The 12,413-nt window shown below is 44.9% G+C and overlaps 1 protein-coding gene across 3 annotated transcripts in view; it reads right to left on the reverse strand.

Moving 5' to 3' along the window:
* The window catches only part of CCR6 (C-C motif chemokine receptor 6), a 31,593-nt gene extending 21,538 nt beyond the window's left edge, over nucleotides 1-10,055 (reverse strand). Inside the window, exon 1 of one of the 3 annotated variants that reach the window (XM_001489474.7) lies at nucleotides 9,414-10,055. The gene's annotated coding sequence lies outside the window, so the exon portion shown is untranslated. Of the gene's footprint in view, nucleotides 1-6,498; nucleotides 6,634-9,413 lie in introns of those variants that run through there. The other 2 variants (XM_005608132.4, XM_023632933.2) reach the window with 2 other exon arrangements.
* Between the last annotated feature and the right edge of the window lie 2,358 nt (nucleotides 10,056-12,413).

A 12,413-nucleotide genomic window follows, 5' to 3' on the forward strand; every position in this document is an offset into this window, starting at 1 on the left:
TGCAGCACCCCTGAGGATGTCACCTGTGGTTCAGGGTTGCAGTGACCGTTTATTCTAACTGCCAGGTCTCACCATGGTAGTGTAAAAAGACAGCACTTTCAACTGCAGGACCCTACAAAACTTAGACTGGAAAGGAGTCTTGCGCTATGCAGATGCAGCAGAGAATACAAATAGGTCCCCTGAAGAAGGAAGAAGAATTTAAAAGGAAAAATAGGTCCTTAGGAAATGTGTGTAGGTTATGAATAAACAAATTTATTGATTTATTTTATATTTTTTGCTGAGGAAGATTAGCCCTGAGCTAACATCTGTGCCCATCTTCCTCCACTTTATATGTGGGACACCTGTCACAGCGTGGCTTGACAAGCGGCGCGTAGGTCCACGCCCAGGATCCAAACCAGCGAACCCCGGGCCACTGAAGCGGAGCATGTGAACTTAACCACTGTGCCACCGGGCCTGCCCCTAAACAAATTTTTAAATCATAAAATTGTAAAACTTCAAATGACCTCAAGCAACCATTGTGTAAAGAAAGTTTTTCGGTCAAAGTGACTTCCTCATAGTTTATGTGGAGTGGTCCTTAACAGATGACAAAGGATTTAGTATGTTTTCAACTCTGGGGATAATTTCAAAAGATGATTGACAGACAGATGATCAAAATCTGCTGATGAGCATGTGGCTGGAAAAGCTGACAGCCCTTCGGCAAGTGAGTAGCGCCTTGGCCCTCACTGATTTAACAGGACCTGCGTTTAATATTTGCTAGTGCCGTGCAGGGCTAAAACGTAGTAATTTGCAATATTTCTGAGGAACACACTTGAGTCTGGTTTTGGGTGGCTGGTGTGCGAGAGTCGCCGAGCCCTGGGAAATGAACCTGGCTGACCTTGGTGTTTTGGATGTTTGTACCAGCCAGTCGATTCAGACTCCCAGAGACTCGGTGCATGGCAGAGCAGAACCGTGCCTGGTCTTTCTGCACCATCCTCTTCCCTTCCGGTGCCGCGTCAGACAATGCTTTGCTGCTATTCATAGGGTTTCCCTGGCCATTGTTTTCAGAAGTGGGTGGCCAGGGCCTCCCTCCTGGTCTGTCTTAGTCTGGCAGTTCCGCTGAAACCTGTCCACCATGGGTGACCCTGCTGGTATTTGAAATCCTGGTGGCATAGCTTTCAGCATCACAGCAACAAGCAGCCACCACAGTATGACAACTGACAGATGGGGGGAGGGGGGGTGGGTGTGGTTCCCTGACTGGAAATGCACCTGGGCTGTGACAGTGAGAGCACCGAATCTTAACCACTAGGCCACCAGGGCTGGTGATCTGGGTGTTACCTGTATCTTAATGAGATGTTTACATCTTGTGACAGTCTTTGAAGATGACCAACTTCAATGCCTCTATTCCCAAAATAGGCATGCTCCTCGCATATTAAGAGGTGAAATTTAGTTTGCCTCTTCTTGAATCTGCATTGGCCTTGGTGACTTGCTCGACTGATAGAGTATGGAAAGTAACAATCTGGGATTTCCGAGGCTAAGACACAAGGAACCTTGCAGCTCCCACTGGACCTCGTGGAATGCATGCTCCCTTTTGGAACCCGGTCTCCATGCTGGGTTGAGAAGACCGAACATGGAGAGGCCACATGTGGGCGGGCCAGTGGAGAACTCCCGCTGAAATGCCACCCAGCAGCCAGCCCCATGGGGAGCAAACCAGCCCAGTGGAAACTTCAGATGATTCAGGTCTCAGCCGCCCTCTGACTATAACTGCAAGAGAGACCCCAACTGAGAAGCACTCAGCTGAGCCTAGACTATCCCCAGAGCCACAAGAGACAGTAATAAATCATTGCCTTAAGGCACCACAGTTGGAAGTGGCTTGCTAAGCAACAGTAGATAACTGGGACACCCCTTTACTCCTCATCACGCACTCTAAACCTCTTCTGAAGTAATGAAGATGTATTAAAAATAAAATAAAAACAAAAAGTTAGAACATGGGCTAGAAGTAAGGGGAGGAAAGTAAGAAATCTAAAATAATGATGCTGTTGGAGAGTTGGTAGCAGGACAAATTTAAAAACAGAATATCTGATCCAGCAGTGGTTTGGACCTGTGCTGTGTAGTTTGGATCCATCTCTTTTCCTCTATAGAGAAGCAAGAAAACCCTATTCACCAAATTATGTCAGCAAGTGCCCCAACAGAGACAAAGTGCATTTTTACAGGGAGAATTGCTAGCTGTGCTGACATCTCAAATTTTGAAATTTACAAAGATTTCAAGTGTATATCTTTGATATTCACTGTGAATCCTGGAGCTTTGGGATTACAGAGGTTTGAAACTGTTTGTTACTCTACACCCTCAACTGTCTGGTCTAAAAATTGTCCACCTAAAGAGCCAGGGGCACACCAACCTACCTTGCCTGTTATAAATTATTATTTCCGATAACCCACTACATACACTATACTACGTACAGAGACACATAGAAGTGTGCAATTTGTTTCCTGCCTTTAAGGAACTTCCCTGGTTGCAAAGTTGAGGCATACATACATGACAAGACATGCAATGTGATGAGGCAAGGCTGTATGTGGTTGATCACTGAGGAGCCAATATCAATCATGTGAAGGGCTTAAAGGAGGGAGAGAGAGGGGGCTCTGTCTGCTGCAATGGTCTGAGCCATCTTTGTGAAGGAGGAAGGCCAGAGTTCAACAGGGAGACAAGATGGCAATCTGGCCAGGCAGGAAGGGGTAGGCAGGCAAACGGCATGAGTTAAAGAAGGTACGAACTCAGACCAGGGTGAGCGACTGGACTGAAGGGGGACTCTTGGAGCTCTGGGGGGACAAGGCCAAGTTCACAAGACTGACAAGGAGAGGAAGCCATCCAGAAGGCGGGCCTGCCCACATCACACAGCAGAGGCACGATGGCCAGTTGACTGGCAGTGCTAATGACGCCTTCTGGGTTTTTGGGTTGATACCTTGATATTTCCCTTATTCTGTTTCATTAATCTTCACAACAAGCCTAGACAGTGTTGGTGTTGTCAGATCGAAACTCAGAGAAATAAAGCAACTTCCTCAAATTCATGGGCTTCATAACTTGAAGAGCCAAGGCTCAAAGCCATGTCTTCTGATCTCAACGTTGATGCATTTCTGGGATCAATGTGAAGAAGAAGAAGTGATGTTTGGGAGATATTTTGAAACATCAGTAAGGAGCAAGAGGAAGCAGGAATGACGATGACGCCAAGTTTCCCATCTCCACAGAAATAGGGAAATCAGGACCGGAAACTCATTTCTCAGTTTCTAACTCATTTCTACATGGAGAAGTTATAGAAACTGATCAAAGGGGGAAGGAAATGAGTTTAATGTGAGGTACACAGAATGTGAGGAGCTATTGTGTAACGGGAAAGTCTTGATGTGACTTCAGATCTGTGTCAACCATATGTTGGCTGTTTTTCAAGTTAATCTCTGGGTTTCCACATGGATGAAATGAAGATTAGAGATTTCTAGGGGATCCATGTGAGGATTAGAGACATGTAGAGTGCATACATCCCACAGTGTTTGACACACAGGAACAGCTGAGGATGGTGGCAGTGATGGTGATGATGGTGATGATGGTGATGATGATGATGGAGTCCTAAAGAGGGACTATAGAAAGAGATGTGGGAATAGTTATGAACAGAGAGGTTGTCATTGATCTCAGAGATGCGGACAAAAGCTCTGGGAACCTGTGCGTGTGCTTATGGAGCAGAAGAACAAGTGGAAGTGAGGAAAAAAGACAAAAAACAAGTGGCCCCAAGGATTAGGTCTCTCAAAAATTAGGTCAGTGTTATTGGGGCCATCAAGGGAGGAAAGTATTTCAAGAAAAACCTGCAGAGTGGGGAATTCGAGGGCTGAAAACTGCCCTTTGTATTCATCACCAGGGTTTGCTGTGTTCTTTGAAGATCGGCTTTCAGTATGAATGTCTCAGTGGAAAGTTCATTACAAGGATTTGAGAGAGCACACTGAGGAAATGGAGACCACAGTTGTAGAAAATGTGTCTTTAAAAAATCGGCGGTGAGACTGGAAGAAAGAGGATGGAGTTAGGGAGGGCAGCGGACGCGGTGAAAGTTTATTTCTTTCAGCCTGGGGAGTCAGCAGACATCACTTTTGATTTCCCACGTCATGTCCTCTTGACCCGCGTCTGATCCCAGCTGCAGCTGTGATGGACAGAGACCGCCCTCTTGGACAGTTCCCATCTTAAGCACCCAAAGCTCTGATTTTCTGACTCAAGGTTTTTTCTGCTCAGCCCTCAGGCACCGCCCAGAAGTACAGAGGAGTTAATGGCCCCTGATGGACCAACAGAGACCCTTCAACCAACAGAGGGGAAGGAGTCAACCCTTAACCCTTCTTCTCCTTGTGGGGCTGTCAGGATTAGGGTGGCCAACTACCCTGGTTTGCCAGGAACTAAAGGAGTTTCCGGAACATGGAAACTCCAGTGCCAAAGTCAGGACAGTCCTGGCCAACCAGGAAGGTTGGTCGCTCTGTGTCTGGAAGTAATGGCACTGAGGAATGGGATGAGGAAGGGATGAAGGTGGTTGGGGCATGGAGGGGGCCTCATTACAGAGCAGGATTAGGGTGGTGAAGGGGCCTGAAACCTGGACATCAAGGAAGGAGGAGGGTGGCAAGACCAGGGGTGGAGTGGGAGCCCATGGGGAAGACAGCTGCCTTAAATACTTGAAGAATGCTAGCTGGGCTTATTCTCATTGTGCCAAAAGGAAAACACGGGCCCAAGGATAAGAAGGCGGAAGGAGATGGTTTCAGCTGGGAGGAAGGAGGAATTTTGTGACAGTCAGCCCGTCCAATCATAGCGTGTGTGTTTTCCCTTGCTGCCTGTCTCTCCCTCCCCATATGTGCGAGGGAGCTGAGTCAAGAGACTGGAGAGAAATTCTGTCACCTCGTGTGCCGAAGAAAGGGAGGCTAAGCCAAAAAGATCAATCTAACCTCAAAAGATAAAGAGCCAGGGAGTGGTGGAAGGAGAGGAAAGCCGGGAGGGCGGAATGTGGGTGAGGGAGCCGGGGGCTCTGTGAAAGGTTCCTGGGCAGCTGGAGAGTCTGAGAGAATTAGGGAGGCGAGGAAGCCGGCCTTACAGAGTCAACCCCCTGGATGTCTTCAAGAGACACAACCAGAGGTTGGAATTCTCTCTTCTTCATGCCTTCTGGAACCTTCTGGAGAATGGAGAGATGCTATTACCCACTTGCACATGATGATCTGTCGTTGTGTCCAGCTAGTCACAGCTACTGTTCTAAAGATGAATTCAATTAAACCAATTTTCACTCTTTTTATAATGCCTGGGGATCTTTGAAACAGGAGGAGGAGGGAGTTTTTCAAAATTTTGAGTTAGCCTCATGCATATAGAAAATTTACAAAATTTCGTTTGAGGTCCCCAACTTAAAGTTCTGACTCTAACCACAGCGTTCTAGACACAGCCTTATTCTTACCAACATTTCTAAGTAAAAGTGAAAAACGATGACAAAACTCTGCTCAGAATACAGCCTGGGCAGAAATATATTAAAATGGTAATGGTGGTTGCTTGGGGAGGTGAAGATGTAAGAAATATAATTTTGTTTCCATGTTTCTGTGCTTTCCACGTGTTTAACAATGAGATAAGTTGTTTGTATAATGAAACAATTTCTAAGAGCAGTATAGAGACATTGTAGCAACTATTACAGAGATCACTAATGTTCACTGCTGGAAAAATTACACCTTCTAGATATTTCCTGACAATCTTCATTGTCTGAGGGCTCCTGTCATACAATTTCTTTTTTTTTTTCAGTTTCCAGAACAGTGAACATGCTATTTTGCTGCAGGTCAGATACAGGAAATGCTGAAATGACCCCAAATTGACCAGCACCAACCCTTGCTCAGTAAAAGGAAAGGAGAACGCACAGTACTGTGGACCTAATGAGATTGTCCCCATCAATGAAATGGCTCTAAGTAGCTCCAAACTAACTTCCAGTGGAATTGACTTTTCTCGAGTGACTTTAAAAATGTCACAAAATTCTTCGACAGGGGCGTGATTCATTTCGCCAGAATGGACAGCGTGGGGATGACAGAGGCCTCCTGTTCACCTGTTCTACCAAATTGGGAGCTTGAAGGACAGGGTAACCCAGCCAGTCCGGGCTCTCATCCTCCAGCCAACCTCCCAGGGGGGACTGCAGAGAGGATGTCAGAGTGGCCGTTTGCTAACCACTGTCTCAGAAAAGTATGTGGGAGGAGAAATGCAAATCATCTCAGCCTCTTTTACAGAACCTGAAAAGGCCTAAACCGATAAAAAGACCAAAGGAGACTGACTTATTTTCTTGCATTTTCATTTAATTACACACATGACAGTGATTTTTAGATTTACTAAAATATCTGTTTATCTGTCAGAAAGAAATCTGAAAGCCACACATCCTTTTTAATGTTGGGGCCTCGAGTCAAACAACTTTGATGTTAGATAAAGCCACAAATAAAATCTAAATCTGTGAAGATATCGTCACCTCAGTTCCTAATGGCACTCACCATGCATGACAGGGGAGAGAGGCAGAGCAAAGGGCCTGGGGCTTCCACTGATTCATTGCATTCCTCAGTGACCCAGATTCAGGGCTTCATTTTCAGTCTGCCTAATGGGAACAGCCAGGCTGATTTATAAAGGTGCTACCGAAATGAGAAAGAATGATGTTGTGATAATGTGCCGATGGTCGCAGGCTGCTCCCCCCACCTCCACCCCGCCCCGACCCTTCCCGGTAGTCACAGCAGGCAGCTGCTAAGATGGTTTCGGATAGAAAAGGGGTCCTGCTCATCTCTGTGCCATGTTTAGAAGGCAAACACAACAGCAGCAGCAACAACCGCCTGCCGTGCATTCACTGATCCCTTTGGATCGAGGCCGTCTACGCCCAGAAGAGGGGTTTCCAAGCATACGATGCCTATGAATCACCTGGCCAAGGGGTTAAAATGCAGATTCTGACTGAAGCCTGGGAGGGACCTGAGATCCTGCAATTCTTCATACTACCGTGAGCAGGAAGGATCTAGAAGGCCCTAGTAAGTGCACATAATTTGTAACTTATTAAGCTCATCGTCCCTTCTCCCCCAGAATTTCAGATGGTTGGGTACAGCAAGTAGAAAGGGAGGGCCTGGGAGCATGAAAGGCACTGGAAAGGGAAATGCAGGAGGCTGCCAGAGTGGCCTGCTCCCTCCCCCAAGTCCAGGTAACCCTGTGCCCACTGCTATGGGCGACCCTGAACTGCGCCTGGGCTATTTGCTGGCTGAGGCTCTGCAGAGCCCAGAACCACGTCCACAGTGCCCAATGGGGCCCCTCTCTTGGTTCTGGGTGGCCGCCTCCCTCCTTGCAGCCTCCGCTCCTTGTCTTAACATCTCTCCCTCTATTTTATTCCTTGCCTTCTTCCTCATCCTGCCTCCACTTTTCCATCTTTCTTCTTTCTTTGTGCCGTTTTCTCTTTCTTGGTGTATCCAAATCCTCACTCTACTCCCAAAACAGGAAACATTTTAAAAAGCAAAAAGGCATGTATTTATTCTACAGACACCTAATCGTCTCTGATATGGAATCCTCTTTAGATTTTAAACCTCGCCTGGCTGGCCTTTCCATCCTCCGAGCTCTGAACAATGCACTGGATATCTAGGAACACAGCAATGTCTAATTAATCTTCTTCCTGGGGAAGGTTATTCTGAATTAACTTTCAACTGAGATGCTTCACTAGCATTTTGACGCCTGACTAATGAAATTCTTGCTCAAATGCATCTTCTGGTAAAATCACAGTTGTCCAGTCCATCCTCAAATGCCTTTCTTTGGTGGTCACCACTGTGGGCATGAGCTTTGCTTCTCTGCAACCGAGCACCAAATTCCAAGCAGAAATGGTTCAAACACTTGGGACTATTTGCTCCTGCATTAAGTAGCCCCAGGTTAAGTATATTGAGTTGTCCTATCCGTATTTTGGGGTCTCCCACCCTAACTTTTGCTGGAAGCCCATCCTCTCTCATGCCTCCTTACTCCCAGTGTCTGACTCCAGCAGATGACCTTCCCACTTTTAACCTTTTGCTTCTAATAAGCTCTGGGCTGGGAAACCAAACTGCCCTGCTTATCAGAACTGCACCTAAAATAAATGTCAGTGTGTCTGAATGTGCACCTGAGGGGCTCCCCTGGGAGAGAGGCTCACAAGCCGTAAGGCATGAGCTTTGTGGTATCTATTTTGGCAGCAGAGTCCTGTTCATTTCCTCTTTCTCAGTTTGTCTTAGAGAGTTGAGATTATTAGATAAAAAAAAAAAAAAAACCTCCAGGTAAATGAGGGCTTAGAAGTTTTAAGACATTTAATAAGAGAAGATATAAAGCAAGATTAAAACTGATGCCTCTAATATGGTCATATAAATGCGTTCATGGTATTTTTAAAATGCTATAAATACATTAACCCACAACACAGTGAAACTGATTGCCACCTATTTGTCACTTTCACTTGGAAGATGATGTTATCACGAGAACTTCTTCCCATGAGTTACAACATGAATTCTCTTGAACTAGACGCATAAGTATATCCACACATGGATGCGTGTTCACATACGGGTTTGTATCTTCTGCTGCGCTGGCTCCAGGCTCACCCGCTGTTTCCTCCCATTTTATCACCCCTGTTCATCAGCACCCTGTCTCTCTCTTCTCTGTCCATATGGGGCTGGAACCTGCTCCATTCTCCACCCCTAGACCACATCCCTGCTCTTCTAGGTCAATTTCCATCTCCCCTCACCCAGTTGACTCCCTCTGTGCTTCATCCATGTTTGGATCCACCCAGAACCCCTTATTCTGGAACACAGGTACAGCCCTGCAGCGTGCACGCAAGTCACATTAGGGAACCTGTGTTTTGGGCTTGTAGAATCTGTGTTTCTCCTTTATAGTTACGGCTCATAGAGATGACTGCTCTTTCAAAGGTGGCTATGGTTTATCAGGATCTTTGGAAATGTTACTACAGTTCTTTCACAAGTGCTACATGTGTACACGTCTACATGGTGTACACTGTACATAAGGCCACAGGTAACTTGAAGATTATATTTAATGTCTTTGTGAGACAGAAAGAGCACAGACTCTGGAATCAGAAAAATCTGGACTCGAATACCTCCATTGTCACACACAGACGGACTTCATCTCTCTAACTCTTTAATCACACCTACCTCCCAGGATGTTGTTGGAATTACATAAAATAACACACATGAAGTCTCTAGAATAGTGTGTAGCACCTAACAGACTCGACAAAAGTTCGCATGTCTTCTCTCTCCCGTGGCATGACTAACGGAGTCTAAACACATAAGCATCGAATCAATGTCTGACTTGATCATACAAACTGCGATATTCTTTTACCTTTAAAGCATAAAGTGGTTATTAAGACAACAGAGATACAATAGTTTCTAAATTCCGAGACAAAACAAAAACTTACCGACAAAGAAGGAGCGTTTCCTTCCACAAATGAGCAGCCACCGAGTTTGTCTCTTAAATTTCAGATTTCTTAAATCTTTAGATTTCTCTTCACCAGTGCAAACACGCTGGCCTTCTTCTTACTGATTAAAGCAGTACAGATGCCGTGCTACTTAAAGGATTCCTGGCCTTTGCACGTCCTTGCTCAGCTATCATCTCAACTGAGTACTCTCTCATTCTTTACCCACACGCGGGGCGCTGTGGTGAACTGCCTTACCACAAGTTTTATTCTTCCAACACATACTTCAGATCGTATAAAGGTAACAAATAAGGTGGAGGAAGGAAGGCAAGTTTATGCAACTAGGTCACTTGATAATTTCAATTTTAGATACAAATTTTTTTTTTGTTTCAGAATTATTAGTCTGTGGAATGTTTTTCGATTCTTCTTGGAAACTCCAAATCAATTAGAATGATTGTAAAGTTCTCTGAAAAGCTCCACACACGACCTAATGAACTTTATAATCAACTACCCACGTTCCTATTCTTAAAAGAATAAAAAGCCCAAAAAAACCTATATGACTTATGCTTTTGTAGGTAAAGATGTAATGAAGACAGAATTAGCATGTCACACATATTGTAGGTCTGTGATCGGCTCCAAAAGGAGACATGACCTAGTTGTAGAGCGGACGTGTCACCCTCAAAAGATTCATGTGGCTTCATTAACCATCTTCTACAACATGTGCCCATTAAGTCATAACCTGAACTGCTTAAGGACAGCAAAACCCTGAATCTCCATATCCCTGGAGCGATTGTGAGCATTCCGTTTGGGAATAGCCCTGTGATTTGAGGGGGACTCTGGGTTACCCTCTCCACCTAGGTCTAAAATAAGCATTTGTCAAGTTACAAATTTCCCCACGTAAAGTACCAAATTGGCCCTTGATATGAAACCCCAAAGACTGCTGGGCGAGTAGTGAGAATATACATCTCTGGTCTGTCCCAACTGTCTCCTTTTTCCAGTGATTATAAATAGTACTGTTAATGTTAATTAACACTTGTGTAATACAAATTAGAAAGTACTTTTCATGTTTATCATTTCATTTAATCTTGACAGTTTTGGTAAACTGTTCTACAGATGGAAAAGTTTTACGGATGGGAAGAAACTTGCATGTCCAGATGTTAAGTAATTTACCCAAGAGTGTATAAATCAGGGGTAGTGGATTCGACAAATAAGACCTAGGTCTTCTAAGTCCTCTTTGCTCCGTGTCACAATTCATTTGTTCCTACAGCAAACACTTGCTATGTGTTCGGCCCTTTTCTAGGCAAAAGGGTTACAGCAGTGTATAAAACAGATAAAATCCTTGACCTCCTGGGCTTCACATCCCAGTCCTGGGAGCTGGACAATAAACAAAATAAATAAAAAGATATATAATATGGTAGATGGTGATAAGTGCCATGAAGAAAAATCAAGCCGGAAATCAGGTAGGGAATGCTGAGGCAATTTTAAGTAGAATGAACAGAGAAGGTTTTGCCAACAAGGCAACATCTAATTAGAGCCCCAAGGGAGGCGTGGGAATGAGCCATGTCTTTATCTGGGGGAGGAGCATTTCAGGATGAAGCAACAGCAAGGGCAGTGTCCCTGATGCAGACATCTGCCTAACATGTTCAAGACCAGTGTGGCTGAAGTGAGCCAGGGGGAAGGCAAAAGGGATTAAGGTCAAATAGGTGATAGGAGACAGGTCGTGGGGTCTTACAGCTCATCATAATGACTTCACCTTCTCCTCAGGGTAAGATGGGAAGCTAGTAGAAGGTTTTGAGTAACATTATCTGACTTGCGTTTTAAAGAGATTACCCTAGTGGCCATGCTAAAAGTATACTGGGGGGACCTGAGTAGAATTAGGAAGACCATCCCAGTAAGATATGAAGGGTCTATTTTGGAAATAAAATCAACAGGATTTGCTGAAAGACAGGATATGGGGTTTGAGAAAAAGAGAAGCACAAGAGATGCATCCTAGATGTTTGACCTGAATGATGGAAGGATGGGGTTCATTAAATAAAGTGTGAAATACTGCAGAAGAAGCAGGTTGGGGGTAGAGAAGGATATCAGGAAGTTAGTTAGGAACTTGAGAAGTTAGAGATACCTATTAGACTATCCCAGTGGAGATATAAATATGTAGTTGCTTATTTGAATATGAAGTTCAGAAGGGAGCACTGGGCTGGAGATGTAAATTTAGGAGTCATCAGCTTATGAGTGGGCCAGATCACCAAGGGGGTGGGTATAGATGGACAAGAGAAGAGGTCCAGGATCTGAGATCTGGAGGCCAAGGGCAAAAGCATTTCAAGGAGAGAATAATCAGTCATGGCAATACTGCTGGAGATCAAGCAATGCCAAACTGGAAAAATTGACCATTAGATTTAGCAACATGCAAATCATTTCAACCTTGATGTAGTTTTTTGTTGAGTGGTATAGGAAAAGAAACCTGACTGGAAGAGAGTTGAAGATAGGAGGGAATATGAGTGTTTATTTCAGGGAGTGTGCAAAAGGGGAAAGAGAAACAGCCAGCAGCTAGAGATGACACAAGAGTCCAAAAATGTTTTGTTAAGATGGGAGAGATGAGACATTTGCATATTGGTGGGAATGACCCAGTGAAGAAGAAAATGTTGACTCTACGAGAAAGAGAAAGAAGTGATTGTTTGCCATCCTTGAGTAGACCAAAGAGGCTGGGAGGCAGTGCCCAGCAAGGACCTGGACTGTGTCAGGAGCGGGGTGGTTCTCCCACAGTTGTAGGCTCAAAGGCAGCATCCTTGGGCACAGAAGCCAGTAGACAGGTGGGTGTGGTGGTGGTGCTATGCAGGTTCTTTTCTGATTGTTCCTGTGTTCTCATTGAGATAATAAAACAGGTCATCAGCTGAGAATGAAGATGCAAAAAGTGTTGTCAGAACTTTGAGGAGAGAGGGAAAGGAATGAAACAGCCATGAAGGGGAGATGGTAGAGAATTATATAACCACCAGGCAGCAATAGGTG

The sequence above is a fragment of the Equus caballus genome, chromosome 31 (assembly GCF_041296265.1).
Source record: "Equus caballus isolate H_3958 breed thoroughbred chromosome 31, TB-T2T, whole genome shotgun sequence".
Classification (NCBI taxonomy): Eukaryota; Metazoa; Chordata; class Mammalia; order Perissodactyla; family Equidae; genus Equus; species Equus caballus.